Source organism: Balaenoptera physalus (genome assembly GCF_965194825.1).
Source record: "Balaenoptera physalus genome assembly, chromosome: 2".
In the NCBI taxonomy this organism is placed as follows: Eukaryota; Metazoa; Chordata; class Mammalia; order Artiodactyla; family Balaenopteridae; genus Balaenoptera; species Balaenoptera physalus.
Window position 1 is genome coordinate 148,903,128 of NC_138883.1, and position 15,655 is coordinate 148,918,782.

The 15,655-nt window shown below is 43.9% G+C and overlaps 1 protein-coding gene across 14 annotated transcripts in view; it reads right to left on the reverse strand.

Annotated features, from left to right (window-relative positions):
- ENTREP2 (endosomal transmembrane epsin interactor 2) overlaps positions 1 to 15,655 on the reverse strand; it is a 398,164-nt gene that overhangs the window by 183,626 nt on the left and 198,883 nt on the right. The window lies entirely within an intron of this gene.

Here is a 15,655-nt window from a genome sequence, read left to right on the forward strand (position 1 = left end):
CGCTTGCCACAACTAGAGAAAGCCCTAGCACGGAAACAAAGACCCAATGCAGTCATAAATAAATAAAAATAAATAAATTTAAAAAAATAAAATAAAAAAAGCTTAAAAAAAAAAGAATAACAAATACTTCACAAATAAATAAAAGATTTCACAATAAGTAATTACCCTAGTTTAAGCAGATTGATTTGCATGAGAGTCATACCTAAAAAAATAGAGAAATTAAAGTAAAAATGATAGGTAAAGATTCAGGCAAATTTGAACAAAAGGAAAATAAGGTTGGTGCTTTACTTTTAGATGAAGCAGAATTCACAACAATAAAACATTAAATTGGGACAAGACCACTTTATATTAGTAAATGCTGCGATCCACAAATAATGAACACTAGTATATTTAAGAATATAAAATCCAAACGGAGCAAAAAGTGATGGAAATAAGAGGCTGAGAGAAATAGAGCTGTAGTGGAGGATATTCATGTGGATCATGAAGCAAAAAGCTGTTTGTAGAAAAAGATGAGATGAACCTGACCGTGGCTGGGTGGGCTGGGTGGGGTGGGGGCAGAGCCCTGCGGTGTTTCTCAGTCCTGTCCCTGCATTTTCCAGTTTTCTATAGCAGGGCGGGGCCAGGGGGCACTGCCTCGACCTGTGTTTGGAGATGACACCACACATATAAGAAAGGCAAATAATTTCTTCCTTCCTCCTAAAGTCAATCTGCAAATAATCAATGCAACTGATTTTTAAAAACTTCTGATAGTCATTAGCTAACACTGCCTATATAGTGCTATTTGAAATCAACTTCAATTCATTTTTCCACCAATTGTTGAACCACACAAAATGAAGAGCAAAACAAATTTGAAACCTCTGAGTTTTCTTTTCATTCCCAATCAGAATCTTTGTATTTTAATACAAATTGAAACCTATAGTGATTTGATTCAATGTACATAAAAATCAGGGTAAAACATGGATGTTCCAGTATTACCATCACTTACTCTACAGCATAAAATTATTCAGGGATCAGAGATAAGGCCCATGAGTAATATTCTTCATTAAAAGAGGTTGGACATTTGAAAGAAAATCTGATAACTAATAGCCTATAAGTAACAATGTTTTAAAGCTGGGTAAGTAGAGACAGTTCCTCAGCATTGCATATTAAATTCACTTTCAATTACTATGGTTCAGCATTTTATTCTTATGATTTGTATGCTTGGTAATACTTTTAAAATTAACTGTGCTGCACACAGACATACCACATACATCTCAGCCATAATAATTTTTCTAATGCTATATCTTTATAACAGTAATTGCCTTCTTTCTGAAAGAATATGCATTTGGAATCTGGTGACACTTCATTTATTACTTTTCTTATATTAGAGCTACCTCAGCATATTAGACTTTTTTTTTTCCCTTAACGACTTTTTTCTATTAGGAGACCGTGAAGACCCCAGGGAAAAGGAAGTCCATTAGGGGAAGGAGACACTTTAGAGGCGCAGGAATATCTAAGGTGGACATCAGACAGTTCTTGTCAAGAAGGGACTGGACAGGACATCCTCCATTTCCTGTGAACTACAGACGCTTCTGACATACCTCTATAAACAGAAGTCTCATCACTAATACAGTGAGTTAAATCACCAACACAGCAATTTAGCACAGGAAGGATGTTGCCAGCCACTGCACCTGCCCCCCCTCAGTTGGGGAGTCACCCTGTCCCCCAGACCACCCTGCTTAAACCACTTGGACGAGGAGACAGAAGGTCCTCTGGCCCCAGCACCAGACTCTCTTTTCCAGACCATAAGCATCAGACGATGAGGCCAGCAATGGGGCAAAGTGAGCGTCCAGGAGTCCTTTACTGAAGTACCAGCAGGAAGCACTCTAAGAAGCTGCTCCAGGGACCCGCAGGGCTGCTCGGGGAAGTCACCATCTCCTGATGCCGGAAGTGTTCCCGCACAGGCCAGAGACAATGTGAAAGGGAGAGAGAAGTGCCGTCCCTTTCTCCCCAAAGCTTCCATGGTGGGATTGACTCCTGGACCCTTGGACCTTGTACTTTTCTTGCTTCTTGGATTTTGTTTACGTTATTGCGCTGGCCGGCAAGGACCCCACTCTCTGATCCACCTGCCCGAACTCCACCCATCCGACACCTACGCTGAGTCGCATCCTTACTGCAAGATGAATCAGTCTTTCCCCACCTCAGCCCTTGTGGAAGTAGCAGGACACGAGGAAAAGAGCAGACCCTTTGAAAGCAAACAGACCTGGATTTCTCCATCCCAGCTTCTGAGAGGACTACCCCTGTGACTGCGGCCAAGCACACATCGCTGTGGAAGGGATGCTCTGTTCGTCGCTGGTCACTCTGAGCACCCATTCTGCACGGCTGCCGTGCCTGGACGCACCAAAAGGGCGGGAAGGCACCACCTCCCTTTCATCTTTCTGAACAAACTTCACATACAATCATTCCTTAATTTACTAAGTTCTAACTTGCAACTATTCCCTATTATATTAATATTTTATTGCTATTTCTATTTTTCCAACTCCTATCAAGTCCTCATCTAGACTAAACTTTTTTTTGATTAACTTTTTTTACTGGAATATAGTTGATTTACAATGTTGTGTTAGTTTCAGGTGTACAGCAAAGTGAGTCAGTTATACGTACACATGTATCCACTCTTTTTTAGATTCTATTCCCATAGAGGTCATTACAGAGTATTGAATAGAGTTCCCTGTGCTATTCAGTAGGTCCCTATTAGTTACCTATTCTATATATAGAAGGCAAGACCATCACCTTGTGCTTCTTTGTGTCCAACTCCTCACACAGTCTCCATGTCTTGCATGACGTATTTTAGTGCAACCACAGGCTCTAAGCCTCATCGCTTGATGGTTCTGAAACCTACTGTGTGCTGACCATGTCCTTTATGTGTCCAGGCAGACACAATAAGGAACTGGCTACAAGTCAGAATCAGCCCAAGGTTACACATACAAAGGTCATCTACTTAAGGGCACCAGGAGACACGTAACCAAGCCTCAGCAGCGGAGCAAACTCTGCTCTTCTGGAAACATCTATAAAGGTGCCCACAACTGGAGCTACTAAGGGGTTTATCATAATCAAGACATTGACCATGGACTGAGGGTCCAGCTTTCTACAACTCCCCTCACGGCACATTAACCAATGGACATGGGTTACAAGTACACCACCCAAGCCGTAGGTAAAGATACACATAGAAAGTGTCTAGGACTCCATCCAAGGCAGGCACGGGGACACCTGCTGATGGTGGCCCGCCCTCCACGAGGTCCTGAGCTCCCCAAGACGGCCCGTGTCCTCAGCGCCCTTCCAACAGACCTCGCCACTCTCTGGTCTCTGCCCTCTTGGGAGAGAATAACATTCTCTAGGCTGGGCTACAGAACAATTCACTCTTTCTGAGAAGATTCTCAACAGTCATTCGGAGGTAACAACCAGGGAAAAGCCTATTTAAATTGTTTCCAGGTGCAATTCGATGCATTTAATTCATTATGCTTTCAAGCACACAACTACCTTACCAGGTATCTCTGTCTACCTTGTTTTTAATCTTCCTGTCCAAGCTCATGATCTCTTGCAAAAAGCAAGTTTTATTACATTTTCATTTAAGAATGTGTCTGATGTATTTCTCCAAAGAAGACATACAGATGTCCAAGAGGCACATGAAAAGATGCTCATAATTGCTGATTACTAGAGAAATGCAAATCAAACTACACACCGGTCAGAATGGCCATCATTAAAAAGTCTACAAATAACAAATGCTGGAGAGGGTGTGGAGAAAAGGGAACCCTCCTACACTGTTGGTGGGAATGTAAGTTGGTGCAGCCACTATGGAAAAAATTATGGTGGTTCCTTAAAAAACAAAAAATAGAGCTACCATATAATCCAGCAATCCCACTCCTGGGCATATATCTGGACAAAACTATAATTTGAAAAGATACACATACCCAAATGTTCATAGCAGCACTATTCACAATAGCCAAGACATGGAAGCAACCTAAGTGTCCATCCACAGATGAATGAATAAAGAAGATGTGGTATATATACATAATGGAATACTACTAAGCCATAAAAAAGAATGCCATTTGCAGCTACATGGATGGACCTAGAGATTATCATACTAAGCAAAGTAAGTCAGAAAGAGAAAGACAAATACCATATGATATCAATTGTATGTGGAATCTAAAATATGACACAAATGAATCTATCTACAAAACAGAAACAGACTCACAGACATACAGAACAGACTTGTGCTTGCCAAGGGGAAGGGGGGTGGGGAGAGAAGGATTGGGAGTTTGGGATTAGCAGATGCAAACTATTATGTATAGGATGGATAAACAACAAGGTCCTACTGTATAGCACAGGGAACTATATTCAATATCCTGTAATAAACCATAATGGAAAAGAAACAAAGAATGTGTCTGATGGATCAAAATAAAGAAATTTATACTGAGAAGTGATTTAAGCAAATATCAACAAATGTCATGTTGTAATAAAAATGAGTATTTTTTCAATGACCATTTCTAATTTCACTTGGCCTTGAGTGGTTTCATTATGCTATAATTTAATTAGTCCATTTCAGTCTCAATTTTCTGGTTAGACTTATGTTCCCCTGATTAAATTTAATACTATTAGTAAATTTAAAGACAAGTGTATTAGTCTATTTTCATAATTAAGATAGGGGGTTTTAGATACTTCAGCTGCTGTATTAGCAGAGTAAAATATTGCCTTATAAATATGGGTATACCCTAATTCCTTCTCGTCCTCAGCACTAACAAATGAAGCATTCATCTTTAATGTGATCAAGCAAAATACATTCTCTTGAATGTATTCAAGAGGTCATGATCTTGACTGTGAGAAACCCCCATAGTGGATTTATAATGAATTTTCTGAATAAATAATGACTGCAAATACATTTACATTAAACATATTAACCTTTAACTCACCTAAATTTTTAAATAGCATATTAAAGTTATATTTGTGCTCAATTCAACGGGCTTGAAAGAAAGCCCTACAGGTTTCCTACATCTCATATTAAAGGTTAAAGTGACTCATACATTTTTTTCCACAAAATATGGCCAAACATACAAATCTGAAGTGAGACCAGGACTGAATTTCTGATGTGCACAGCAGGAAACATTTTTGCTAGTACAAAGATTCAAAAACACTTAAAAAAAGAAGTTGATATATGCAGCATAAGATTTTAAGCTTCCTTACATTGGACAATGATCGCCATAACAATGAAGAGAGAGAAAAACCCTCATCCAGGCTGAAGTTTGTTTATCATTCACTTCCAATTCCTTGGCTTTTGCATGTGTCATTAAATATTGCAGTTGAAAAAAACAAAAAAATAGAATCCAAGCAGAATGGAAAGGCAATCAAAAGAGGCAATTTTTCTTTTTCATCAGTTGCCTGAAGGCGTCCAACAAAATAGACATTATGGTAAGAATCAGTGATTTACACCTGAGTATAAATATATAGGGCTGGTTCCTCTAAACTTGGAACTAATTATCAGACCCCTATTACTATCACTTCTGGTCTGGCTCACTGAATTAGGTTCCAATGGACAGGAGACGTTCTGGCCAGTGCACAGCAGAGCCGGGAGCTCAGTAAGGCTCCTGGCGCCACACACCGGACTCTCCAGGGCTGGAAGCCTCCCTGCAGCTGAAGAAGCTCCCAAACACCTGCTGGAATGAATGCAAAACTAGGGAAGCCCCCATTTGGAGAAAACAAAATATGAAAGAACAAAAAAGTCCTCTATTTGGCAGCTTCTGATGGAAAGGAAACCATGAAATAATGAACTGAACGTGAGAGTGTTTTATTTGGTCTGATCGCAAGTGCAGTGAGTCTCCATCTGAGGTGTTAATAAGGAAGCCGGACAACGCCTCAGTCAGTAAAGAAGGAGGTTTGTTGTTGTTGAATTTAAAGGACTCGAGGAAGGCGGCAGCCCAGCGAGGAGGGCAGAGCCCATGGGCCAGGCGGCTTGAGCTGGTGTCACTCGCTGTCGACGCCCCACACTGTCCCGGGTCCCATCCCTCCTCCTGGTGTAAGGCGGGATGACAACAGAGGTGCCCCCGGCATCAGGAGAACGTCGGGGCAAGAACACTTGGAAAGGGCCAGGCACATGGTGTGTTCTACATCCGCGCATGTCAGTATGGAAGCCAAACGGACATGATGCAATGGACCTGGAGCAGTGGTTTTCCACGTGCCTCGGGGGGTTCAGCAGGATGGAAAAGCTCCAGAAGCTCAGAAACACATCGCCTGGGTGACAGCTGAGCGCTGCCACCGACCAGCTGCACAACCCTGAGCGTGACTAACCCTGGCAGCGCTCACATCACAGAGCAGCACTTAGAAGAGGGTCTGGACCACGGAGGGTGATGGATGAGTGTCAGCAATCATGGCTGTGATCATCATCAGCATCACCATCTGTCCGGGACATGCACAGCCTGAGACACTGCTGACCTTCACCATGGACACTGCAGATGGAGACAGAGGGAGGGAAGGCAGCTTCACCTGGGGGAATAAAGTCAGGTGCGCCTTCCCCAGCTGCTCACCTCCCCAGCAGCCTGCACCAGATCCTGCCCGTCCACCTGGAGCTCCCCTTTCACAGATCCCGAAGATGGCCTTGGCCTTGTGGGGCAGGCCCAGCCAGGCGGGGGAGTAGGAACTGCTGCCCACCCCAAACAAGAAGACAGGAGACACCCAGCAACCAGCCACCAACTACCTCCGCTCGTCCAAATTCTTCTGTAAGTATGAACAGGAAACCAAAGATGCCACACGTCTGAGGAACACTAATATCATGAATAAGGACCTAGAGGAGTCGAGACCAACTGGCCAGTGGGGGGAGCTGAGAACACGGGGAGGCAGGAAACCTGATGAACAAAATTCTAATTAATATTAGGAGGCGACGGCACCCCTAGAACGCATGCTTCCTAAACTGTGAACACAGAGCTGAGAAAAAGCAGCAATTAGAGAACAACAGAGGATTCTTTGAAAGCAACACAGGTGTCGTCAAAATGAAAAATTCAGCAGGCGGGTCAAGCAGTAGCATGGATATGGCTGAGGCCCAAATTAGTCATCTAGAAAATAAAACAAGAAATATCCCAGCCAAGTACAGAAAAAGAACGTGTTAGAAAATGTTAAGAATTCTATGGCATCAGTTTATCTGCCTGCAGCAGGTAGAATATCCTTTTACCTACTCTGAGTAGCATAAACTCGAGAAGGCTGAGAAATACACAGGAGAGATATAATCAATAATTAATGAAAGAAATTCCCCTGGAAAACTTTTCTTGAAATATCCAATAGACAAACAATTAGCTCTAGTACAACACTTCACTATGGTATGTTGTAACCGGATATAAAATCAACACACTTTCCAGAAATTATAACAGAAAACATATTCCCATCTCTCAACATTATAGATGTAATTTTCCTAGAATGCAATCACAATCAAACTCAAATCATTATCAGCTGAGAACTTTACAAACTGATTTTAAAATTTACTGAAGAGAAAATGCACAGAAGTAGCCAAAAAAATTATGAAAAAAATCACAGAGCAATTTATTATAAAGCTAGACTAATTAAAACATTGTAGTATTGGCTTAGAAATGGACCAACAGATTCATGAAATAGGGATTAATAAACACATCCATGTCCATAGCAGTGGGGAGGGGACACTTCAAATGTGAGGAGAAATATTGAACATTCAAAAAATGGTGTTGGGGCTTCCCTGGTGGCGCAGTGGTTGAGAGTCTGCCTGCCAATGCAGGGGACACGGGTTCGAGCCCTGGTCTGGGAAGATCCCACATGCCGCGGAGCAACTAGGCCCGTGAGCCACGATTACTGAGCCTGCACGTCTGGAGCCTGTGCTCCGCAACAAGAGAGGCTGCGATAGTGAGAGGCCCGCGCACCGTGATGAAGAATGGCCCCCACTTGCCACAACTAGAGAAAGCCCTCGCACAGAAACGAAGACCCAACACAGCCATAAATAAATAAATAAATAAATAAATAAATAAAATTTTAAAAAAAATGGTGTTGGAGACTTAGCTGGCTGTCCATTTGGAAAATAAAAAGTTAGAGCCTTACTTCATACTATAGATCAAAGTAAGTTTGGGATCAATTACCTAAACATAAAAAGCAAAGCCATAAATGTTTTAGAAATACACAGGAAAATAATTTCAGAATTGTGGGGCAAGAGAGACCTTTTAAAATAAGAAAAAACCCCAGAAGCCCCATAAGAAAAAAAGCCAACAGATTTTGCAAATCAAAAAGCTAACAATTCTGTATTTTTTTAAAAAAGGCATTTCATCAAAAATTAAAAGACAAAGACAAACAACAGACTGGGATAAAATATTAGTCACCTAAAATGGAAAATAATTACTATATTAAGAAATCCCACAGATTAATGAAAAACAGTCTTACAGAAAAATAGACAAAAGATGTAAATAAGCACATCACAGAAAAATTCAAACGGGCAATGAAATCTTGTTATTTGTTTCCTTTCTGTCTCATCTATTCATTGTCTAATTTTTCCTTTATTTTCTGTCTTCTTTTGGATGAACTGGGAATTTTTTATGACTCCATTTTATTTCCTTTGTTAGCTCATTAGCCAAGTCTTTAAAAAAATTTTTTTTAATGTTGGTGGTTGTGTTTGGGCTTATAGTATATATATTCACCTTATCACAGCTCACCACAGAGAGCTTAAGAGCCTTACACTGTATACTTCTATCTTCATGCATTTACACTATTTTTTCCATATATATATTATAAATTCCATAATATCTTGGGGTGCTTTTCTTCATACTTCCTGTTCTTTGTGCACATTGAGCTTCTCAGATCTGTGGGCTCATAGTTTTATCCAATTTTGAAAAAACATTTCAGTATTGTTTCCTCAAATAGTTTTTTCCTGTCCATCCCCACTATTTTAGGTACCCATTCCACAGATATGAGGCTTCTTGAAATTTCCCCACACAGCTCACTAATGATTTTTCTATTTTTTACAAAATTCTTGTATCTCTGTGTCCTACATTTTGGAATAATTTCTAGTGCAACGTCTTCGAGTTCACTAATCCTTTCTTATCTCTGATCTAATCTGTTGTTAATCTTGTCCAATGAATTTTTTCTCCCACTGTAGTTCAGTAGAAGTTCAACTAGTCTTTTTTATACTGTCTCTACTTTTAAACATCTGCAATACAGTTATAACAACTGTTTTAATATCTTTGTCAGCTATTTCTAACATCCAGGTCAGTTTTGTATCGGTTTCAATTTGTTTATTTTTCTCATCATGTCAGGTTGCATTTTCCTGTTTCTCTGCATGCCTAGTAATCTGATTATGCATGTTGTCTCGGGTGGATAATTTTGTATTCCTATGAACATACTTGAACTGTGCTCTGGGACATGTATGAATTACTTGGAAATGGTTTGATTCGTTTGGATCTAGCTCTCAAGATTTGTCAGACAGGACTGGAGCAGCATTTAGCCTGGAGCTTAGTATTCCCCATAACGGAAGCAAGATTCTGCTGAGTATTCCACCTGCTGTCCCAGTGAATCATGAGGTTTTCCAACCTGGGCAGCGGGAAAGCCCTGCTCTTGTGCCTGGTGCTGCTCCCTCTAATCCTCTCATTGGTTCTTTCCTGGCCTCACCTGCAAGAGCTGATCAGTATCAGCCGAATACTGATAAGGGATCATCTGTGGGTCTCCAGGACTTTTGTAAGCTCTCAGGCACTTGTCCTGAAAGCTCTAGCCACCCTGAAGTCCCGGCCCCTCAGCTTGTTCTCCTTAACTCAGCTAGTGTGCCAGGCTCTGCCCAGACTCCCCCTGCCTGTGCTGCAGCCTGGGGACCCTTCTCACAGCTGGACACGGGCAATCTTAGGACTTACCATGGATGGTGGGCATCAAGGTAGAAGGAATACACTGTTGAATCGGGCCAAGGTTAGTGAAATGGGCCCACCAAGCAGAGATTCTGGCATTCAACGTCTTAGCTGGAGGAATTAGGAAGGATTCTCGCTGTTTGTTTGGCTCAGATACAAACCCCAAGGTGGGCTGCACTAAGTGAAGTTGAAATGGCAGACCTTCTAGGTATACCCTCGAGGGAGGAACTTAAAGGCTGGGGGAGACTGGAATGACAGAGTGCACTCTTCATGTAAGACCTGCTCACCCGTCCCGGAGGATCCCGAGAACACAGCTTCCACCACGGCGCTGAGAATACATCTGTGAGGGGAGCCCCAGCACACTTGAGGAGCCCTGAGGGACTCTCCTCTGTAGATCAGAAACTGCAGTAGACATGCCTGTGCTGCATCAAACTAGGATCCCCAAGTGCATGAGGATTCTGGGATCCCAGGGTGGCAGGGGCCGAGTGGCGGCACTTCATCACCAAAGACCAGGTGGATGTGGTTAGGGTGATGGGCAGTGGGGCCAGAGCAGCGGTTTGAGGAGTCTGACTCACAGAGATGCTTGGTGTTGGCTCCTAGAGGTTCTGCCTCTCAGACTGAACCCTAACCGATACACATTCCTATTGGGGTTGATAAAATTTAGCAATAAAAGTAAACCACTATCTGAATAAACCAAAAAGTCAGACTCCTCAACCACTATAACATAAAACGCAAACAATACTAAACACATCACTCTATATGGCACTCTTATTCCTACAGATTAGTACTTTTCAAAATATGTCTACTTTGCTTTTAAAAAACTATACTAAATAAACTGCAATTTGTTACATATAAAAATAAATTCTAAAAATGTTTTCAACCCCGTGGTTATTAGTTTCTCAACAGTATTAGTTATCACAAATAATCTAGTGGCCAGGTCAGTACTACCCACTCAAGTTTTTTTTTTTAAGTGTACAGTAGTCCCCCCTTATCTGCAGGGAATACATTCCAAGGCCCCCAGTGGATGCCTGAAATGGCAGATAGTACCAAACCCTGTATATATCAATATATACCTGTGATAAAGCTTAATTCGTAAGTTAGGCCCAGTAAGAGATTAACAATAATAATAAACCAGAAAAATTATAAAAATATACTGTAATAAAATTTATGTGAATGTGGTCTCACTCTCAAATATCTTATTGTACAAATTTAATGCCTTTTCCATCTTAACTAAGTGTTTATAGTGTACTATGGCCATACCTTTTGCCGTTTGAGGAGTGACAGCAAAACTAGCATAAATTTCTTTTTCCTTCTTCACAATTTCACAGATAGAAGATTTGTTCTTACCGTAGATCTTGGCAAACTCAGCATACGATTTTTCTTTCCTTATTAAGTCTAGCACTTTTACAGCTTCTCTCTGGTGTATCCAAATTGCCAGCATAACTACTCTCGAGCTTTGGGGTCTTTATTAAGTAAAATAAGGGTCACTTGAATACAGCACCAAGATACTGCGACAGTCGCTCCGATAACCCAGATGGCTACTGAGTGACTAACAGGTGGGATCCGCTGAACAAAGGGACGATTCACGTCCCAGCGGGGCTGGAGTGGGATGGCATGGGTTTCACCACAATACTCAGAACAGCAAGAAATTGAAAACTTATGAATTGTTTTTTTTTTTATAATTTTTAAAAAATTTATTTTATTTATTTATTTTTGGCTGCATTGGGTTTTCGTTGCTGTGCGCTGGCTTTCTTTAGCTGCGGCAAGCGGGGGCTACTCTTCACTGTGGTGCATGGGCTTCTCACTGCGGTGGCTTCTCTTATTGCAGAGCACGGGCTCTAGGCGCGTGGGCTTCAGCAGTTGTGGCTCGCGGGCTCTAGAGTGCAGGCTCAGTAGTTGTGGTGCACAGGCTTAGTTGCTCCGCGGCATGTGGGACCTTCCTGGACCAGGGATCAAACCCGTGTCCCCTGCATTGGCAGGTGGATTCTTAACCACTGCGCCACCAGGGAAGCCCTTATGAATTGTTTATTTCTGGAATTTTCCATTTAATATCATCAGACTGCAGCTGAGGGTGGGTAACTGAAACCGTGTAAAGCGGGACTGTGGATGGTGGGAGGGGGCTCCTGTACTACCTGTGATTATGTGTGAGACTGTTTCCACTATTGATATATGTATAAGCAATCACAAGACATGCCACTGAATCTTTCAAAAAAATGAGCTAATCAGAGCTATACAATCTGAATCTTAATTGGCATCTAGTGTAATGTAGAACCTTTTATAGTTTGATGTAAGGAAGACAATTATCTCAATCATAGGAGACACTTAGCACATAGAAAAAAATGAATGTGAAAAAAAAATGTGAACATACGTATTCTCTATTGGCGTAGCGCCCGCCTTGTTTCAGAATTTGGAAAGGCTCTTAGAAAATACGATGGTGAGAAGGTCACAGCTTCTCCCTCCTCCTCCCCTCGCATCACAGGCCCCAGCTGGAAAGGGCGGCCTCCTTCCTGCCCCCATCAGCCAGCCTGCTGCCCCCACCTTGTCCTCTTTCCCAACGCAAGCCCCTCCACCACCCACAGCACATCAGTCGCTCTGGTCTGAAGCTTACAGCCCCTCCCTCACCTCACTCTGTCTGATGGGCTCAGAGTTAGGCACAGAAAGGAGGCCCAGCAGGGCTGTGACGGGCCCACACTCACCAGCCCGTCGGAGGAGAGATATGGCCAACCGACCGAGGGCAGTGCCCTCAGCCCCGCATCAGCATCGCTCCTGGCCTCCCCCAGCCAGCCTGCGAGGCTCTTCCAACACCTCGAGGGGCAGACACTTCCCTTCAGAGAGGGCAACTCGCTCTGGTGGTCATTCGTGTGGGGAGTGTCGTGTCCCCTTGGAAATGAACCAGAACTCACAGTGGCCTCTTCAGTTTTATGCCTCGGGAAGATGGAAACGTACCATTAGAGTAAAGGACAAAACTGGAGCTTGGTATAAAAGAACTATTTATCAGAGAAACACACATCAAAACTGCAATGAGATTATTACCTTATGCCCATTGGACTGGCTATTGTCAAAACGGCAAGAAATAATAAATGTTGGTGAGGATGTGGAGAAAAGGGAGCCCTCCTACACTGTTGATGGGAATGTAAATTGGTGCAGCCACTATGGAGAACAGTATGGCGGTTCCTCAAAAAATTAATAATAGAACTACCATATGACCCAGCAATCCCACTGCTGGGCATATATCTGAAGAAAAAGAAAACACTAATATGAAAAGACACATGCACCCCGATGTTCACTGCAGCACTATTAACAATAGCCAAGACATGGAAACAACCTAAATGTCCATCAACAGAGGAATGGATAAAGAAGATGTGGTACATATACACAATGGAATATTACTCAGCCATAAAAAAGATAAAATCTTGCCAATTGTGACAACATGGATGGACCTTGAGGGTTTTATGCTAAGTGAAGTAAGTCAGACGGGGAAAGACAAATACTGTATGATTTCGCTTGTATGTAGAATCTTAAAAACAAACAAACAAACAAAACAAAATAAATGAACATACCAAAGCAACCAAAAACAAACACGTAGATACAGAGAACGGAATAGTGGTTGCCAGAGGAGAAAGGGGCTCAGTGGAGGAGTGATGGATAGAAACTGGATATTTGGTGATGATCACACTGCAGCGTACACAGATGTAGAAATATAAGGCTGTACACGTGAAACTTACATGATGTTATAAACCAATGTCACCCCAATAAAAAATAATTCTTAAAAAAAAGGAATTGGGCTTCCCTGGTGGCGCAGTGGTTGAGAATCTGCCTGCTAATGCAGGAGACACGGGTTCGAGCCCTGGTCTGGGAAGATCCCACATGCCGCGGAGCAACTAGGCCCGTGAGCCACAACTACTGAGCCTGCGCGTCTGGAGCCTGTGCTCCGCAACAAGAAAGGCCACGACAGTGAAAGGCCCGCGCACCGCGATGAAGAGTGGCCCCCATTTGCCACAACTAGAGAAAGCCCTCGCACAGAAATGAAGACCCAACACAGCCATAAATAAATAAATTTAAAAATTAAAAAAATTAAAATAAATAAATAAATTTAAAAAAAAAAAAAAAAGGAATTATTTAAATCAAGACTTCAAGCTATTCTAGCTGTGAGACCCTAGGCAAGATACTTACCTTTCTAAGTCTTCCTTTTCTTCTGGAAAATGGGGATAAAAACAGTAGCTTATTCACAAGGATACTGTGTGGATAAGCTCAGGGGATCCCGTGCAGGGCTTAGCAAGAAGGAAACGCCCAGCACATGGTTCCTGTTAACAGTAGTTTGTAGGTGGGCCCTACATGTTGTGGAACACGATGAGGGGCTTGGACACAGACGCTCCGAGGAGCCTGGGGGGAAGGAGGGCTTCCAGGAAGCGGCGAGAAGCGAGCCCTAATGAGTGGAAGGGCAGGGCAGAGGCCAGAGGGGTCGGGGAGGACCTGTCAGTTGGGGGCCACACCACACGCCGCAAGTCCAGAGGGTCCAGGTGCCAGGGTGAGGCTGGGCAGGGAGGAAAGCTAAGGCCACATCAATGCTCACAGTTCAGAAAGTGAGTTTTCTGCTAACGAATCAAAAGTTGTATCATCCTGGTCAACAGACAGCAGAGTATCCTTACAGCAGAGACGACCAGCTCTCCGCCAAGACTCTGTCCCAACTCCACAATGTGGGCCGTCTCTGGGAGGGACCCGTCCAGGCAGGGACAACCTTTTCCAGCTTCCTTCCCAACCAGACACGCTTTGGGCCCCGTGACGAGACCTCCCCATTGGTGTGACGCGCAAGCATGAGTGTCCCTTTCAGGCCAAGAAAGTCAAGAAGCACGTGTTTCTCCTCCATCCTCTCCCCCCTTCACTGAAATGCAGGGGACCCCACGGGCCTGGGGAGTGCAGGGCCACTGGTGGAAGCAAGCGGGGTCTTTGAATCTCGTGTGGGGGGAGCAGCCGCTGCCTGGAAGGCCCGCCTGGACGGGAGCAGGAAGCAGATGTTCACGGAGTTAAGACACGAAGCCTGGGCTCTGACAGCAGCTGGTGTCACCCTAGCCGACCCCTCACCTCCCTGACTCAGCAAAGCAGCCAGTTGAGCTGGGGGAGCCCTTCCTCCTCGTCTACCTGGAGAGCTGCTGGGCTGCACGGAGCTGGGGGGTGAGCCCCTGGAAAGCTCGGCTGCAGGGGCTCCCGCTGGGGCCACCCTCCTTGGGCGAAGCCCCGAGACCCACCCTACTGCTGCGGGCCCCCCCACCCCAAGGACACACCTGAGCCACCTGCACAAGGAGTCCTGACCCCTCAGCAGGCATGAGCACGTGCATCCTTCGCGGTAAGATGCCCAGTCCTGAGAAGCTCCGTCCCAGGGTAGGGCTGGGGTGGGCGTGCGGTGGCCGGGGGACGGGTGCCCTTTCTCCCATCCCACACACCCACCCGAAGGAGGGCGGCTTTCCTCTGTTCAGACGCTAGGCTGAGGGCTTACTCTCTCTGCACTGCACGGTGGGGGTAGGTCAGGAGGGATGGGCAGGTTGTCCCTGTTTCCCTGAAGGGGACCCACAGCACAGCCAAAACGTCAGGCCCCACGGCCCCATGTCTACCGCCACTTGCCCCTGCACAGAAGAGTCAGCGCCTGGATACACAAGCTGTGATTTACTTTAAAATAACCCAGCAAAGGGCTCAGATGAAACAGGACCAGTCAATGTTGATACCATTGAGGACGGATACAGGTACATGGGGTTCATTATACTAGTCTCTCTACTTTGGTGAATATTTGA